This window comes from Entelurus aequoreus, linkage group LG17 (genome assembly GCF_033978785.1).
Source record: "Entelurus aequoreus isolate RoL-2023_Sb linkage group LG17, RoL_Eaeq_v1.1, whole genome shotgun sequence".
Lineage (NCBI taxonomy): Eukaryota > Metazoa > Chordata > Actinopteri > Syngnathiformes > Syngnathidae > Entelurus > Entelurus aequoreus.
Window position 1 is genome coordinate 8530101 of NC_084747.1, and position 13729 is coordinate 8543829.

The following is a 13729-nucleotide window of genomic DNA, read 5'->3' on the forward strand; positions in this document are numbered from 1 at the left end:
AGGGGGGGCTTGGCCCCCAGGAGATGCACAGGATGCGAGCGAACGTAGCGCACGAGCACAAAACTTCACAAACAGCTATCAAAGACTTGGAAATTATTCATTGTTATTATTATTATTTCAGTCGGTTTATTTTCAATCTGTGTTCAGTACAACAACAAACATGGGTTTGCACAGTGGCATTTTGTTTACAGCATCAACAAGAAACAATTACTTGGTGGATGGAAGCATCAAAGAATGTCGTCTGTTTTTAAGGGTGGCAAATCGGTCTATCACTCTGTTGTGACTCAGATGCTGAAGCTTATTCATTTTACATTTTATATTAAATGTCTTGGTTTTTCCTCCCTCTGAAAATCCTATTATATGTTTAACAAGCCATCCTATAATAATACAACAGCTATTAATGTAACAATACAATAAAACAAATATATTTAATGATGTTTTTTTCATTATTTTAACAATATGCTAATGTATATTACTTTATATAGATTCTACAAGAAACACAAAACTTAAAAACTAAATTATTTACAATTGCAGACACAAGGTTTCGTGTAGCTTCACTCATTGTAAAGGAAGACGGAAGTCCACGCAGGAGAAAAATGACTACAAAGATGGTGTTTGGGTTTTTCTTATATATATATATATATATATATATATATTTATATATATATATATATATATATATATATATATGAAAGACTTAATATGTGTATATATATATATATATATATATATATATATATATATATATATATATATATATATATATATATATATATATATATATATATATATACATACATACATATATATATATATATGTATATATATATATATATATATATATATATATATATATATACATATATATATATATATATATATATACATATATATATATATATATATATATATATATATATATATATATATATATATATATATATATATATATATATATATATATATATATATATATATATATATATATATACATACATATATATATATGTCCTTACGTAACATCACCAGAATGATTGACAATTAGGAGGACCAATAGTCAACATGATCCACCCAGACATAAATAAAAATAAAACAAATGGCTTATCAATAGGCCATTTAAAAAAAAAAAGTGTTTTAATATTTATTTATATGTATCATTATTGTTCTACTCACCTTTCCAGTAGAGGCCTCTCCCCTCTCACTTTCTGTGCTCTTCTGCCCTGACTCCTACAGGTCAATAGGGGTTGTGGAGTGATTATTATTATTATCTACTGATAATAGTCATATGTGAATGAGCTCAGCTCCTGTTCTCCTCCATGTGTAAAGTGAGAAACACAGCTGATGCTCCAGAAGGAAGTAACCCCAAAGATAGCAAATGGTAAAAAAGAGTGCACATTTAACTTTATAAATAACCAGGACCTTCATGATGCATTTCAGGCTAACTAGCTAACTAAGTAGCAGCATTGTTTTAGAGCGGGAATGTAACTTTTTGTCAAACACAGACCTGGTGTAAAGTGGAGCTAATACATTTTACTACAAGCAGTGATGAATACTTACTTTCCTGAGCCCCCCTAAATTAGGCCTAACAACGCCAATGCTAATAACCTCAGTTTTATCTGAAGTTCCATCAAGGTTTGTTTTGAAGCGAAAGTGTGACGTCATCGCTGCCTGTGCAATGCGCACTGCCTTCCTGCGCCGGTCCACATGAACACTGTGATTAATCATCATTCATTTATGGTAACGCATTAACATTGACAGCCTTAGTTGAAACCCATACTTTATTTTTCTTAACTCAGCAAATCATTGACCTGCAAATTATGGCCCATTATTATGGAAATTTAATTGTCTCACATCACCTTTTATACATCAATATGATATTTATACATATGCATGTCGGTTCCGGTTGAGTGAACGCTGGCGCGTGCTGCTGCCGCTACTCATCGTCTTTATCTTTTGCCTTACATTGTTTTCAGTGCTTTTGAAGTTCCTTTTTTGACTCAATAGGCACTAGCACATGCTCACTTTTACTGCAATTTCAACTGATTGTCTTGTCATGGTAATCTGAGAAATTCCTCACCTGCTGATCATCGGAGTTTGGCGAAAGACGCCACTTCTCGTTTTCCACCACAATGTGGATGACCGGATCAAATGTTTGGATCCCGCTGATGTGGATTCTTTTGACCCACGTCCACTCTCCGGTGACAGCTCTCCTCCAATATTCTGCTGCCGACCTCCTGCGACTCCGTTCTGGGCTGTTTCGTCCCCAGCCAGTGACGCTTCACCTCCATCCGGACATAGCCTACCAGCCTAACCGAAGATACATCCACCGTGGGTCCCGCAGAAATTTCACCAGTGACAACACGCCAATAAAATCAATTTGGTCCAAAACTCGTCGCCCGCCGCGGAGCATTGGCCAGGGAGTCGATCGCAAAGTGTTAGCCGGCCTAGCTAGGTCGGCTAACTCAATACATCAAAATGACTGCCTCAGTGAACTCAAGCAGTGGTTCTCATCCAATTTCCTTCAACTTAATAGCAATAAAACCGAAATCCTACTTGTGGGTACAAAAAACATTCTCACCAAAACCAACAGCTTGACCATTACTCTCTGCAATTCCTCTGTCTCCCCCTCCTCCCAAGTCAAGAGTCTGGGTGTCATCCTCGACAGCACACTTTCCTTCCAAGCCCACATAAACAGCATTAGCCGGTCTGCTTATTTTCATCTACGGAACATTAATCGTCTTCGCCCATCCCTTACCCCACATACTGCTGCCACACTAGTCCATAGCCTGGTCACCTCTTGCCTGGACTACTGCAACTCCCTCCTGTTTGGTCTCCCTCACAAGTCACTTCACAAACTTCAGCTTCTCCAGAACTCTGCAGCCCGGTTAATCACCAGAACCCCTTCAATCCAGCACATCACCCCTGTTCTGCAGCAACTCAACTGGCTACCCATCAAACATCGTATCCACTTTAAAATAATTCACTCACTTTCCAAGCCATCCATAACCTCTCTCCATCTTATCTCTCTGACCTGATCCATGTCGCCACGCCCTCACGTTCCCTAAGATCCTCTTCATCCATCCATCTCACTGTCCCTTTATTTAAACTGTCCACCATGGGTGCCCGAGCTTTCAGCCGCTCTGCCCCACATCTTTGGAACTCTTTGCCACCAGACCTTCAAAACTTGGACTCAATATCCCTCTTCAAATCAAGACTCAAAACACACATATTCCTGACTGCTTATTCATTGTAATAATCTTTTCTTCTCTATCTTTGTTGTTGTTATTATTGTTGTTTTTATCCAATTTGATTTTATTGTTTCAATCTTGTACAGTGTCCTTGAGTGCCCAGAAAGGCACCTTATAAAATAAAAATGTATAGTATGTAATGCATGATTGTCCAGTTTTGCCTGAAAGGGAGTGGGAAGAAGATAACTTATTTAATCCCACCCCCAGTTCTCCACTCAGTGATTATTCACAATAAAATAAGCAGCTAGCACGGTCTTTGAGATTAACTGGATAAATTAGCATTAGCTAATACAACACTAATGTTAGCGAGCTCAGGCCCGTTGTGCATTTTCTCTGTAAGACGTGTATTATTTTTGGGCAGAAATCTCCGGGAATTTTGCATATAATGAATGCTCTGTGACCCAGACCGCTCTGGCTGCAGTGCCCTCTGCTGGTTGTTCAGGGGAGTGTGTAGGTCACATGTATTTGTGCATCTGGTTTGTGGTAGAAATGTCTCATCTACACAAAAGGAAAAAGGTGATCCACGTATGCAAATTCAATACAAATACAAATACAAAATCAAACATATTTATATTCAAATCTCAAAAATATATTTAAAAATACACGTTTATTTATACAAATTCTTGATTTATTTGTATGTCACATTTTTACATTTTATTTGTATACATTTTCAAATCTCAAAAATATATTTACAAATACGTGTTTATTTATACAAATTATTTATTTATACATCACATTTGTATTTGTATATTTATTAATGTATGCATATGTATTAATATCATATTGATGTTTGACTTAGACTTCCTTTTTAATGTCATTCAAATTTGAACTTTACAGTACAGATAAGAACAAAATGTTGTTGCATTAGCTCATGGTAGTGCAGGATAAAAAAGCAATAAGGTGCAGATATAAATAAATAGATTACTGTACAGATAAATATATTGCACTTTTTCATATGCAACCACGTTTATGGATGTATGTTATATTGTCTTTATATTTTGGAGGGAATTGAGGGGACAGTTATGATGCGTTCAAGAGTCTTACGGCCTGAGGGAAGAAGCTGTTACAGAACCTGGAGGTTCTGCTTCGGAGGCTGCGGAACCTCTTTCTAGAGTCCAGCAGTGAAAACAGTCCTTGGTGGGGGTGGGAGGAGTCTTTGCAGATTTTCTGAGCCCTGGTCCTTTTTGCGATCTCCTGGATAGGAGGAAGAGGAATCCTGATAATCTTTTCCGCCGTCCTCACCACTCTCTGGAGAGACTTCCAGTCTGAGGCACTGCAGGCTCCAGTCCAGACGGCGATGCTGTTGGTCAGCAGGCTCTCTATAGTGCCTCTGTAGAATATGGTGAGAATGGGGGGAGGGAGCTGTGCTCTTTTCATCCGACGCAAAAAGTGCATGCGCTGCTGAGCTCTTTTTACAAGAGCTCCGGTGTGTAGGGACCAGGTTATATTGTCAGTGATCTGCACCCCCAGGAACTTGGTGCTGCTTACCATCTCCACTGCTGTGCCGTCGATGAAGAGTGGAGCGTGGCTGGACTGGTGCTTCCTGAAGTCAACGATGATCTCCTTGGTCTTGTCGACGTTCAGGACCAGGTTGTTGGTTCTGCACCAGTCAACCAGATGTTTCACCTCCTCCCTGTAGTCCATGTCGTTGTCACGGATGAGGCCCACTACTGTCGTGTCGTCCGCATACTTCACAATGTGGTTAGTAGTGGACCTGGCGCAGCAGTCATGGGTCATCAACGTGATCAGCACTGGAGGTGTTGTTGCCCACTCTCACAGATTGGGGTCTGTCTGTGAGGAAGTCAAACAGCCAGTTGTATAGGGGGGTACTGAATCCAAGAGAGGCCAGTTTGCTCACCAAGTGCTGCGGGATGATGGTGTTGAATGCTGAGCTGAAGTCCAGAAACAACATCCGCATGTGTGTGTCCTTTCCTTCCAGATGTTCTAAGCTCAGGTGGAGTGCAGAAGAGATGGTGTCCTCTGTGGAGCGGTTAGGGCGATAAGCGAACTGGTATGGGTCGAATGTGGGGGGAAGTCTGGACACAATATATTCCTTTACCAGCCTCTCGAAGCACTTCATTATGATGAGGGTGAGTGCCACGGGGGGATAATCATTGAGGGAGGAGATTGTGGGTTTTTTAGGCACCGGAATGATTGTGGCCATCTTTTAAAACATAATAAATAAATAAATAAATGGGTTATACTTGTATAGCGCTTTTCTACCTTCAAGGTACTCAAAGCGACATGATGGTACCACAGCCTGGGTCAGCGAGATGTTGAAGATGTCTGTGAGAACCCCCGCCAGCTGGTCTGCACATCCCTTAAGCACCTTGCCCGGAATGTCATCAGGTCCCGGTGCTTTCCGGGGGTTCACTCTCCTCAGGGTTTTCCGGACATCCCCTGTATCCAGGTTGAGCGGCTGCTCATCAGGACGAGGGATGGATTTTCTCGCCGGAGTGGTGTTAAGTGCCTCAAACCTCGCAAAGTAGTTGTTAAGGTCATTTAGGAAGCTGATACTGTTGTCACAGGGACGGGGGCCAGCTATATAGTCCGTGATGACCTGTATGCCCTGCCACATTCGTCTAGTGTTTGTAGGGTTCTCGAAAAAGTCCTGCACTTTCTGACTGTGAGCACGCTTTGCAACCTTAATGGCACGGTTCCAGTTAAATCTGTCTGTTTTTAATGGTACCATGTCGCCAGACTTTAACGCCTTGTTCCGAGCCTTCAGCATTGCACGTACCTCACTGTTCATCCAGGGTTTCTCGTTGGCCCGTGTGGGGATGTTCTTGATCACACTGACATCCTCCATGCAATTCTGAATGTATGCGGACACAGACTCTGCATACTCCTCCACACGTGTTATGATTATCGGTGGCGGCTGCCTTTGACATGTCCCAGTCTGTGGTTTCGAAGCAGTCTTGTAATGCTTCCATTGCTCCCTCTGGCCAGGTCCTCACCTGCTTCACTGTAGCTTGCTTCCTGATCAGCAGGGGCTTGTATGCAGGAATTAGCATCACAGATAGATGGTCTGAGGAGCCGAGGTGGGGGCGTGGTGCAGCTTTAAACGCGTGTTTAATATTGCTGTGAACCATGTCCAACATGCTTCCACCCCTGGTTGCAAAATTCACATATTGATGGAAATGAGGGAACACAGTTTTCATGTTAGCTTGGTTAAAGTCTCCTGGGACGATGACAACTCCCTCTGGATGTGTAGATTGCAGTTCATTACAAAGCAGTAAATGTAAATAAAATGGCCTGCATTTTATAGTTAATATTTCTACATCGGGAGAGCAGTGACATGAGACTATCTTCCCATTGTTGCACCAGTTGTTATTGATGTACATACAAACACCGCCGCCTCGGGATTTACCAGTGAGAGTTCTGCTCCTGTCCGACCGAAACATAGTTAGCCCCTCGATGCTAACTGCCTTGTCCGGAACGGATGGTGTCAGCCACGTTTCTGTGAGAAATATGGCGCAGCAGTCTCTCATCTCGCGTCTTGCATTTAAATCCAGCTTCAGGTAGTCCAGTTTGTTCTCCAGGGAGCGGACATTTGAAAGCAGGATGAAATGAAGCGGCGTTCTGAGAGGATTAGCCTTTAGCTTTGTTGTTAGCCCCGCTCGGCTATATATATATAAGTTATATATATAAGTTGATGTGAGACAATTCTACTTCCATACATTATCAGTGTTACTCCCTCCGAGGTCTTAATCAAGGCTCAAGTCGTTCATTTTTCTCACAGACATTTATTTCAGCCACGTCTTCTTCACATTACCAACGATGCCAAATATAATGCCGTCAAAAGTAATAAAATAAGCAAACAGAAATTATAATTAGTCTGACTTAAACGGGGATAGCAGATCCATTCTATGTGTCATACTTGATCATTTCGCGATGTTGCCATATTTTTGCTGAAAGGATTTAGTAGAGAACATCAACGATAAAGTTTGCAACTTTTGGTCGCTGATAAAAAAGCCTTGCCTGTACCGGAAGTATACTCTAGCCTTTAAATAGACTCCCTTTTTAGACCAGTTGATCTGCCGTTTCTTTTCTTTTCTTTTCTACTCTGCTCCCAACCCGGGGTGGACCGCTAGCCTGTCCATCGGATGGGGACATCTCTACGCTGCTGACCCGTCTCCGCTCGGGATGGTTCCTGGTGGCCCCACTATGGACTGGACTCTCGCTGATGTGTTGGACTTTAACAATATTATGTCAGACCCACTCGACATCCATTGCTTTCGGTCTCCCCTAGAGGGGGGGGGAGGGGGGGGGGTTACCCACATATGCGGTCCTCTCCAAGGTTTCTCATAGTCATTCACATTGACGTCCCACTGGGGTCCGTATGTGGGCTCTGTACCAAGGATGTCGTTGTGGCTTGTGCAGCCCTTTGAGACACTTGTGATTTAGGGCTGTATAAATAAACATTGATTGATTGATTGATTGACTGACTGGAAGGATAGACAGAAGATCAACAATACTACCAAACTCTGGACCTGTAACTACACGGTTAATGCTTTCCAGCCTGGCGAAGCCTAGCAATGCTGTTGCTAACGACGCCATTGAAGCTAACTTAGCTACGGGACCTCGACAGAGCTCTGCTAAAAACATTAGCGCTCCACCTACGCCAGCCCTCATCTGCTCATCAACACCCGTGCTCACCTGCATTCCAGCGATCGACGGCGCGACGAAGGACTTCACCCGATCATCGATGCGGTCGGCGGCTAGCATCGGATAGCGCGTCTGCTATCCAACTCAAAGTCCTTCTGGTTGTGTTGCTGCAGCCAGCCGCTAATACACCGATCCCACCTACAACTTTCTTCTTTGCAGTCTCCATTGTTAATTGAACAAATTGCAAAAGATTCACCGACACAGATGTCCAGAATACTGTGGAATTTTGCGATGAAAACAGAGCTGTTTGTATTGGATACAATGTGTCCCAATACTTCCGCTTCAACCCTTGACGTCACGCGCAAACGTCATCATACCGAAACCTTTTCAGCCGGAAGTTTCCCGGGAAATTTAAAATTGCACTTTATAAGTTAACCCGGCCGTATTGGCATGTGTTAAGATTTCATCATTGATATATAAACTATCAGACTGCGAGGTCGGTAGTAGTGGCTTTCAGTAGGCCTTCAACGTCTTCCACATCAAACACTTGTCGTCTCATGTTGCTTCCTTAATTCCCTCACATATTAATTGTCCCCCCAACAACGTGACCAAACCGGAAACAAAACATATATTCCCCACTCAATTGACATGGGTTTGTAACAAAAATAAAGTTAACATAAACTTGCATGAATCCACCCAAGGAAATACCTTTTTAATCACATTATGTGTACAATATGAACTTATCTTTATGCAATGTATTTATTTATTCTCACCAACTATGACATTATATATCAAATATACATGTTGCCTCTGTCAGCAGCTACACTGACATTGATGTGTCTCTGAGAACTGAACACGTTTTTATAACTTATAACAAAATGTGTTTATACAGTAACCTGCTCACATGAGTCAGATTACAGCAGGGGTGTCAAACTCATTTTAGCTCAGGGGCCGCACGGAGGAAAATCTGTTTCCACACGTACCAGATGGGTAAAATCATGGCATGATAACTTAAAAATACAACTATGACAAAGTCAAAGATTAAAAATTGGCAGTTTGTTATGCAAACAGTTACCCAGCATCACTTATGTGTCAACGTCAGTTTTGATACATCTCAACTTTGCAGTGAAAAAGGGTGTAGTGCAGGTTTTTGAGCGTGGGCAAACTTGACACATGAGGCCCCAGGTTCCTGGACTGAAGAAGGAGTAACCAAGCACTTGAAGCATCATCTATCTTACTGTTCAGGAAGGTTTCAGATACAGAGAAGACATGGGGTCATGAGTGGATAAGATTATGCTCCAAATAATCCAAGTTTGTATGAATACCTCAGATATTTGTGAAAGAAGCAGTGAGGAGGTCCTGGGTAGGGTGGATGTCACCACATATGAGCAACATACCACAAACTAAACAGCTAAGTGGTTATTTTCCCTTGTGTGTACTTATGTGTTTTACTGCGTCTGCATTATGTGTGAACCTTTTACAGCACACTGAACAAATAAATGGTTTTTCTCCAGCGTGTGTTCTCATGTGCCGCCACAAAGAGCCGTTATGAGGAAAGCTTTTGCCACAAACTGAACAGTTAAATGGTCTTAGTCCAGTGTGTGTTCTCATGTGTTGAGTCAAATTCCTCTTAACAGAAAAGCCTTTGCCACAAATTTAACAGTTAAATGGTATTTCTCCTGTGTGTGTTCTCATGTGTTGAGTCAAAGAGCCATTTTTCGAAAAGCTGTTGCCACAAACTGAACAATTACATTTTTTATTTTCCCCTGTGTGTTTTTATGTGTTTTACTGCGTCTGTATTACGTGTGAACCTTTTACAGCACACTGAACAAGTAAATGGTTTTTCACCTCTGTGTGTTCTCATGTGTAGACACAAAGAGCTGTTATTAGGAAAGCTTTTCCCACAAACTAAACAATTAAATGGTCTTAGTCCAGAGTGTGTTCTCATGTGTTGAGTCAAATTCCTCTTAACAGAAAAGCCTTTGCCACAAATGGAACAATTAAATGGTTTTTCACCTGTGTGTGTTCTCATGTGTTCAGTCAACCTCTTCTTAACAGAAAATGTTGTGCCACATACTGAACACATAAATGGTTTTTCACCAGTGTGCGTTCTCATGTGTTCAGTCAACCTCTTCTTAACAGAAAATGTTGTGCCACAAACTGAACACTTACATGGTTTTTCACCTGTGTGTATTCTCATGTGTTCAGTCAAACCACAATTTTGAGAAAAGCTTTTGCCACAAACTGAACAAATGAATGGTTTTTCACCTGTGTGTGTTCTCATGTGTTGAGTCAAACCACATTTTCGAGAAAAGCTTTTGCCACAAATTGAACAACTGAATGGTTTTTCACCTGTGTGTGTTCTCATGTGTCGAGTCAAACGGCTCTTAAAATAATAGTTTTTACCACAAATTGAACAGTGAAAGGTTTTTTCTCCTGTGTGTATTCTATTGTGTTGAGTCAAATAGCTATTTTGAGAAAAGCTTTTGCCACAAACTAAACAATTAAATGGTTTTTCACCTGTGTGTGTTCTCATGTGCCGAGTTAATTGGCTCTTTTTAGTATAACTTTCAGCACAAACTGAGCAGCTCAAACATGTTTTACCTCTCTTCTTTGTAGAGCATTCAGAGTGTTTGATGTCAGTGTGAGTCCTCATATCACCTTCACAGTCTGTATCGCTGCTCAAAGGTTCTTCAACCTGGTCTTCAGCCTCACTATCTGATAGTGGAGCTAATATGTTGTCTACTTGTGGTTTCTCTTCATCATCTTCAGTCTTCACAGAGAGAATACTCAGTGGAAACTTGGTGTAATCAGCTTCCTCTCGTCCTAGAAGACACTCTCCCTCCTGAGTGATGCAGAGTTCCTCCTCTTCCTTTTTAATGCAGGGTGGTTGTGGAGTCTCCTGCTTCAAAGTGGAGCTCCCCCCTAACTGAGGGGAAACTTCTTCTGGATTACCGATCAGCTGCTGGACGTCTGCAAGACACAAACAACAAAAACACACTTTCTTCTATGTACTGTATGTGTGTGTAGTAGGGTTGTACAGTATACTGCTACTAATAAAGTATCAATTGAAATCGGTACTATAGCACCTTTGAAAAGTACCGGTACCGTTCTTTCATCTGAATGCTGCTGTGCGGCGGTGACTACAGAGCCGAGGCGCATGATGTTGAGTGTGTCAAAACGCACACACAAAGTGCATACAAGCAATAACATGGTGGAGAGGAAGAAAGGCAACAAAGGACAATTCTACTAGTTAATAAAGAGGGTGCGTGAAGTGTAAATAGTGACAGGTTGTAGAACATGTTTAAATGCAGTAATGGTTTGAATACTAAAGAGCTGAAAAGCTCTAGAAAGGCCAGTGCAGGGGTCTCTAAACTTTTTGACTTGAGGGTCACATTTGGCTAAACATGTAAAGTAACATCTACATATATATATATATATATATATATATATATATATATATATATATATATATATATATATATATATATATATATATATATATATATATAGCCCATACATATGTGTGTATTCATGTATATATACACATATAATGATATACTATACATAATATTAATGGCGTTTCCAGTGAGGGTTGGACTCCGCCAAGGCTGCCCTTTGTCGCCCATTCTGTTCATAACTTTTATGGACAGAATTTCTAGGTACAGCCAGGGTGTTGAGGGGATCTGGTTTGGTGGCTGCAGGATTAGGTCTCTGCTTTTTGCAGATGATGTGGTTCTGATGGCTTCACCTGGCCAGGATCTTCAGCTCTCACTGGATCTGTTCGCAGCCGAGTGTGAAGCGACTGGGATGAGAATCAGCACCTCCAAGTCCGAGTCCATGGTTCTCACCCAGAAAAGGGTGGAGTATCATCTCCGGGTTGGGGAGGAGATCTTGCCCCAAGGGGAGGAGTTCAAGTACCTCGGAGTCTTGTTCACGGTGTGGTGTCTTCAGTAATGCGAACGTATTGAAGAAGGAGCTGAGCCAGAAGGCAAAGATCTCCATTTACCGGTCAATCTACGTTCCCATCCTCACCTATGGTCATGAGCTTTGGATTATGACCGAAAGGACAAGATCACGGGTACAAGTGACCGAAATGAGTTTCCTCCGCCGGGTGGCGGGGCTCTCCCTTAGAGATAGGGTGAGAAGCTCTGCCATCTGTGAAGAACTCAAAGTAAAGCCACATGGAGAGGAACCAGATGAGGTGGTTCGGGCATCTGGTCAGGGGAGGTGTTTAGGGCACGTCCAACCGGTAGGAGGCCACGGGGAAGACCCAAGACATGTTGGGAAGACTATGTCTACTGGCTGGTCCTGGGAACGCCTCGGGATCCCCCGGGAGGAGCTGGACAAAGTGGCTGGGGAGAGGGAAGTCTGGGCTTCTCTGCTTAGGCTGCTGTCCCCGCGACCTGACCACGGATAAGCAGAAGAAGATGGTTGGATGGGACGGCGTGGCTCGGTTGGTAGAGCGGCTGTGCCAGCAACTTGAGGGTTCCCGGTTCGATCCCCAGCTTCCGCCATCCGAGTCCCGTCCGTTGTGTCCCTGAGCAAGACCTTGCTCCTGATGGGTCATGGTTAGCGCCTTGCATGGCAGCTCCAGCCATCAGTGTGTGAATGTGTGTGTGAATGTGGAAATAGTGTCAAAGCGCTTTGAGTACCTTGAAGGTAGACAAGCACTATACAAGTATAACCCATTTACCATTTAATATATATACACATATTATATTTATATATACCGGCCGGCGACAGCCTGACGCCAGATGAAGTCAACTAAAATAGTACAAACCCCGTTTCCATATGAGTTGGGAAATTGTGTTAGATGTAAATATAAACGGAATACAATGATTTGCAAATCATTTTCAACCCATATTCAGTTGAATATGCTACAGACAACATATTTGATGTTCAAACTGATAAACTTTTTTTGTTGTTGCAAATAATCATTAACTTTAGAATTTGATGCCAGCAACACGTGACAAAGAAGTTGGGAAAGGTGGCAATAAATACTGATAAAGTTGAGGAATGCTCACCAAACACTTATTTGGAACATCCCACAGGTGAACAGGCTAATTGGGAACAGGTGGGTGCCATGATTGGGTATAAAAGTAGATTCCATGAAATGCTCAGTCATTCACAAACAAGGATGGGGCGAGGGTCACCACTTTGTCAACAAATACGTGAGCAAATTGTTGAACAGTTTAAGAAAAACCTTTCTCAACCAGCTATTGCAAGGAATTTAGGGATTTCACCATCTACGCTCCGTAATATCATCAAAGGGTTCAGAGAATGTGGAGAAATCACTGCACGTAAGCAGCTAAGCCCGTGACCTTCCATCCCTCAGGCTGTACTGCATCAACAAGCGACATCAGTGTGTAAAGGATATCACCACATGGGCTCAGGAACACTTCAGAAACCCACTGTCAGTAACTACAGTTGATCACTACATCTGTAAGTGCAAGTTAAAACTCTCCTATGCAAGGCGAAAACCATTTATCAACAACACCCAGAAACGCCCTCGACTTCGCTGGGCCTGAGCTCATCTAAGATGGACTGATACAAAGTGGAAAAGTGTTCTGTGGTCTGACGAGTCCACATTTGAAATTGGTTTTGGAAACTGTGGACGTCGTGTCCTCCGGACCAAAGAGGAAAAGAACCATCCGGATTGTTATAGGCGCAAAGTGTAAAAGCCAGCATGTGTGATGGTATGGGGGTGTATTAGTGCCCAAGACATGGGTAACTTACACATCTGTGAAGGCACCATTAATGCTGAAAGGTACATACAGCTTTTGGAGCAACATATGTTGCCATCCAAGTAACGTTATCATGGACGCCCCTGCTTATTTCAGCAAGACAATGCCAAGCCACGTGTTACATCA